The sequence below is a fragment of the Pinus tabuliformis genome, chromosome 7 (genome assembly GCF_031772625.1).
Source record: "Pinus tabuliformis cultivar Carrire ecotype Pingquan chromosome 7, CPIR1, whole genome shotgun sequence".
Taxonomy (NCBI): Eukaryota; Viridiplantae; Streptophyta; class Pinopsida; order Pinales; family Pinaceae; genus Pinus; species Pinus tabuliformis.
Genome location: NC_142293.1, coordinates 1,037,845,829 through 1,037,851,613, shown reverse-complemented (window position 1 = coordinate 1,037,851,613; position 5,785 = coordinate 1,037,845,829). Strand labels below are relative to the sequence as shown.

The window sequence follows — 5,785 nt, the reverse complement described above, 5'->3', positions numbered from 1 at the left end:
TAATTATTGTCGTGTCGGCAGTATGTCGCTCTTGAACATGGCACTAGTCTGCATTCGTGTCTGGGTGGGAACATCTCATCTTGTTTTACACTAGCCTCCGTGGGTTTGGGTTATCCTATTTGACCTCTCATCTGCTCGTTGCCTTGTCACCATGACCTCTGCTCATTTGATGTCAAAATACTGCCAAGTCCACTGTCGTGCCGCCGATGTGTTCAAGAGAAGTTGACCTCTGCAAAATTACAACCTCCCTCTGATACCTCACATAATTCTGATTCACCACAACATTCTTCCTCTGTCTCGTGTCAATGATGTGGGAAACACTATGGCCCACCTTTGATCAAGGTCACTTCCTATCGACTTCAGCTCATTATCCAGGAAGCTGATCTAGAGACTCCCTTCCGGTGCCTTGGAGCCTGCATGCCTCAATGGCAGGTTCTTCGTGTTCGACGCGAGGTTTTCATCATTGGCATCTGATTGAATGATTCTACGGGTGTTCGACGCCAGCTCATTGATTCACATGCCGTAGATTGTACCTATAGTACCTTGAGGGCCATTGTCATTATTGGTGGTACCTCTCGCGTCTGTTAACAGTTTTCATCATTGACTGGTAGTTAGACGATGTTCATGCATGTTCGACTTCAGCTCATGTATTCACATGCTTGAACTTGTACTTTGTTCAGGTCGAGATGGAGTGCAAGACCCTGGGTTTTGTTTGTTGGGATCCAGGTTGCGATTTATGGCTTATTATGATCATACATGACTCATTCACTGGATGGCTGCGACCATGCCTGAGTCTATTTATCGATCCTCACTGGATGGCTGCGCCCATACCTTGGATCTAGATTATTATGTACTCTGTTATGGATGGCTACGCCCATACCACATATCATGTACTTGAGATATCAATTGTACTTCTTTACGCAGGTTCTTCGGCAGCCGTGTTTTCAGTTACGCATGTTCTTGTAAAGCATTTCACCCCTCTCTCTCCCTCGGGCCTCATGCTTTAGGGGGCATCTGTTACACAGTAATTTGTCACCGTTTGTCACCGTCCCTATTACCCCTCTCCCGCACACTGGAGGACTCATTCCGGGACCTGTGAGAAGTGACATGACCTGAAACCACTTGCATCATATTCCTCTAAGTATGAGCTTCGTATGCCCTGAAGACATCTCCTGCAGAATACCCATGAAAACAGCTCTTTTTGCATTAGCGCAGGTCCACAGTGTATTGCCCGCACCAATGAGGGAAATCCTCTAAAGAGGGCGCGCCATTGGCGCTCTGTCTCAGAGTCGCACTCGCGCCAACCGAATTGAGTAAAGTTTTTAACAAACAAGCTTCCGAAGGTTCTCCTTAACCCATTCACCAACTGAACCTATGTTGAGCTAGGATGGTTTGGCTTCGAATCTCCATAGAAGGGAAGTGGTTTGCCACCTTTCATGGAAGCTTCTTAGTGATAAAGCCCAATCCCATGAATAATGTGGTTGATCCTATCTCTTTCCTCTCTATCTATAAAAGCTTGTCTCTATGTCTTGAGCAAGCTAGTTCCAGCATAGTGATAGAGAATACCAAGAGTTCAAGAGTTTGAAGCTGCAAGAGCCTTCTTTGCACCCATAAGGCCAAATCTAAGTGAGGAGATTCTTGTCACCAAAGAGAGAGAGGCTTGTTTCCCATCCCAACAAGCTTTGCAAGACTTGTGTAGTTGACTACCCAGCCAAAGGAGGATTTGACGTCAGAACAATGGTTGTATTCTTCTTTGTTATTTATCAATAATAGATGACTATCATTATGGTTCCACTCTCATTGTCTTTTGTAATGATTGATGTTGAGTTATATCTTTTCTGACTGATATATAATTGCATCTATTGGATTTTATGCTTGTATTTGTGTTGTTCTTTGCATGTGCAGGTGTCCAATCACGAAGATCGTGGGGATCGTGACCGGCCGGGGCAAAGGAACGAGAGCGACGTCTCTTCTACGAATATTAGTGTTGGAATCCAAGTAGGTTCTCATCATCCACTTTTAATTTGCAATTACGAACTTGCGTGATAGCATTGTTTGATTGTTGCTAGACCTGGTCTAGGCTAGTAGGGATCGTCTCTGTCCGCAGAGAGGATTTACCTCCCCAGTGGAGTCGCCGGATTTACCTCTCTGCGGACAGAGACGATCCCTACTAGCCCAGAACGGGTCTAGCAACAATCAAACAATGCTAATGCAAAAAGAGTTGTTTTCATGGGTATTCTGCAGGAGATGTCTTCAGGGCATACGAAGCTCATACTTAGAGGAATATGATGCAAGTGGTTTCAGGTCATGTCACTTCTCACAGGTCCTGGAATGAGTCCTCCAGTGTGCGGGAGAGAGGTAACAGGGACGGTGACAAATTACCGTGTAACAAGATTCAACACTCTTTTGAAAATTACATGATTCAAATTTATAATTAAAAAAAAAATTCTCTACCAAATTTAGAGTGAAATCAACCACAACAAAAAAATGTATTTTGAAAAAAAAACATCAAGTAATTATACTACTCTTACTCTTTTTCAAAGTGCCAATAAATGGACAATCTTAAAACTTGGACATTTAAAAAAAAGGCGTTATCAATGTAAATTTTGTGGGTAATTAATGTAAATTTTAGTTTTTTTTTTTCCACCAAACATATTAGTATAAATTTTTTGGATGAAAAATAAAATGTATTTTTGAATAAAAAATAGATTCAACACTCTTAAAATCCCTTGAAAAAATAAAAAAATTACATAATTTAAATTTACAATTAAAAAATAAAATATATATATTTTGAAAGTACATGTGAATAAAAATGAAATAAATAAAATTAATGCTTTTCTTTCTGAAAAAAAAATGAATTAACTAAAAAAGTGATAAATACCTTTGAAATAATTTAATTTAACCATTGCCGTGGTAGGACATTGGACACAGGTCGAAAAGTAAAATAAATACCATTGCGAAGACATGGGAAAATACATGTGTGGTACGAACGAGAAAAGCCTTAAAACAAACTGTCATATCACTGATATGATTGTGCCCTCCTTACTACAACGGTACCTTCCTTCCTGCTGCTTTGAATATTCCTTCTGCTCTGTCTGAATTTGTGGTCGGTCCCATGAATTAATTCTTTTGTCACTGCACAACAGGTAGGAAATTCCTATTTCCACCTCCATAGCAAAGTTAATGCTATGGAAGGTACCTCTGTCAGAGTCTCACAGAGCACGGCGACGGCATGGACCATACCTCATCCGATTATACATCATCCCTCTCCGGCATCCCTCTCCGGCTGCCCAGCAAAAAGCCCCCGGCGACCCTGCCCGCAGCCAACCTTGCAGTTCCCCTCACATCGTATTGATGACGTATTGATCCGCCGAATCAATAGCACGTGGCCTCCACTCAGATAAGGATTACTGCCGGATGGGAGAGCTCACCAACCTCCTCCGGCCTTCAAAGTCCCGGCAGAACATTATCTACAAAACCATTCGGCGAACAGAACAGAGCAGACGTTCAATACCTGGAGGACCTGGCCACTGGTTATCGAGATTTGCGGTTGGCAAGGTTAGTGCCCCTGTCACCATTGAAACTTAGTCTTCTATATGACACACCTTTGAACTGCATACATATGACACACCTTTGAACAAACAGAGATTTTGATCTTTTTCTAAATGGAGTTGGCTGCGAAGTTCTAGATTTAGTGTTTCAGATTTCTCATATTCGGTGTTATAAATTTTCTTTGAGCATCAATTGGACAGTTGCACTCGGGGCTTTGTTATTTGTTTGCATTTGTCATTAACTTACCTGCAGTTCATGGGTTTCAACAATAATAGTTTTACTTCAACTGAGCAATGATCGTACTGGTTATCATGGGTTCAGGGGGCTACTATGTATTCAGTTAAATGCAAAACTCTAGATTCAGTGTTTCATATTTCATGTGCTGCTTGTCCTTCCTGTAACATCTTTGTGATTGCCTTCCACATACTCGTCCAAATATCTTCTGTAGCTGTTGCTGGGGGCTGGTTGGTTTACTCTGATACCTGGAGCTTGTTTAGAAGCTGGTATTAAAGACTGTAAAACTCTGGTAACCTCATGCATGGTGGGACGGTCAGAAGGCTGTCTCTTTGTGCATAGCAGTGCCAGCTGGAAGATCTTTCTTACAACCCCAAGATCTGTGCAGGTTGCTGCTACTTCTTGGTCTACAGTTTCCATTACTGTATTGTTGTATGCTTTTGATAGAATCTGCATTCAAATGCCCATGTCAAAAAAACCAAGGTTATTTCTTTATTTTCTTGGTCCATGCAATATCTCAAGACAAAAAATCTTCACAATTTACAAAACGACAATCCCAACTGGAGCAAATTCAAGACGAACAACCTTCACAATTGACAAAAAGGCGATCTCAACTTGAGCAAATTCAGAGTCATTATCATCTTACCAGCTGAAGCAAATTAGAGTCGTTATCCACAGCTTTCCTCCCTGTGAGGAGCTCTAAAAGAACAATGCCATAGCTGTACACATCAGACTTCTCGTTAAGCCTAGACATCCTTGCATATTCAGGGTCAATATAACCAATAGTACCCATAACATAGGTAGAGGTGTGGGTTTTAGCAGAAGGGATACACTTGGCAATGCCAAAGTCTGACAAATGTGCTTCAAAATTGTCATCTAAGAGAATGTTGGAAGTTTTAACATCTCTGTGAATAATACGTGGGTTGCAGTCAGGATGGAGATATGCTAGACCTTGTGCAGCTCCTAAAGCAATCCTCAGACGCGTGTTCCAGTCTATCTTAATCTTCTTCAAAGATCCTACATACAATATGCACTGCTTAGATTCTCTAACTTGGCCATTAGCAAACATTCACTATATATGAAAGGCTGGTTACAATCTTTTCTGTTAAAACCTATATATGACCATTATACATGTAAATTTTTTGATAGTTTTTGCCATCCATTTCACTCACCATGTAAGATGTCAAACAGACTTCCATTCACCATGTAGTCATAGAACAACAAATTGCCATGTGGAGAAAGGGAATAACCATGTAAACTCACAAGATTCCGATGCTTAATGCTTCCAACAGTCTCTAACTCAGTTTCGAATTCCCGCAAACTTTGTGGATGGTGTGTGTATAGTCTTTTAATAGCAATTGTCTTACAATTCTTGAGAATACATTTATAAACTGTGCTCGTAGCCCCATGACCAATTATATATTTCTCATTCAAATTTTCTGTCAATCGCATTATGATCGTACTGGTTATCATGGGTTCAGGGGGCTACTATGTATTCAGTTAAATGCAAAACTCTAATGTCGTTCATCTGGCAGTCAAGTTGTGTTTCCACATCACCCACGCTGCATGAATTATCTGTGAGTAAAAGAGGCTAAGCACAATGCTCAAAAAGGAAATTACAACCATGGGGTTTCACTGGAGTTCCACTTACAAAATATGTTGTTGTGCTTGTACTGTGCTTTGCACGGTCAGAAATTTTGGAGGTTAACTACTTACGAATGTGCCTTTCCCTTGTATTATTGAGGTTCTTGTATGATCTTATCTTTCTACCAGTGTTGTTTAGTTTACATTGTCTCCCATCTATGAAGTCTATGATGAACAGAATAGCTCTAGAACGCTTCCAAATCAGCATGATTAGAGATTGTATAGAACGGAAAATGAACCGTTAGCTTCATAATGTGCCCACCATAGTTACTCTGTATTGTAACAGTGCTTGGAATTTAGTTAGAATACTGAAAGGGGTAATCTTATTTCTAAATACATGGTATTATTCGTTTGG

The 5,785-nt window shown here is 40.7% G+C and overlaps 1 pseudogene across 1 annotated transcript; it reads right to left on the bottom strand.

The window, feature by feature from the left end:
- Window positions 1-3,927: 3,927 nt before the first annotated feature.
- On the bottom strand, window positions 3,928-5,238 carry LOC149251233 (LRR receptor-like serine/threonine-protein kinase SIK1 pseudogene; annotated as a pseudogene). The gene is made up of 3 exons (XR_016265442.1): window positions 4,959-5,238; window positions 4,433-4,803; window positions 3,928-4,236 (listed from the first exon to the last, which is right to left on the bottom strand). The product of XR_016265442.1 is annotated as an LRR receptor-like serine/threonine-protein kinase SIK1 pseudogene (transcript).
- Between the last annotated feature and the right edge of the window lie 547 nt (window positions 5,239-5,785).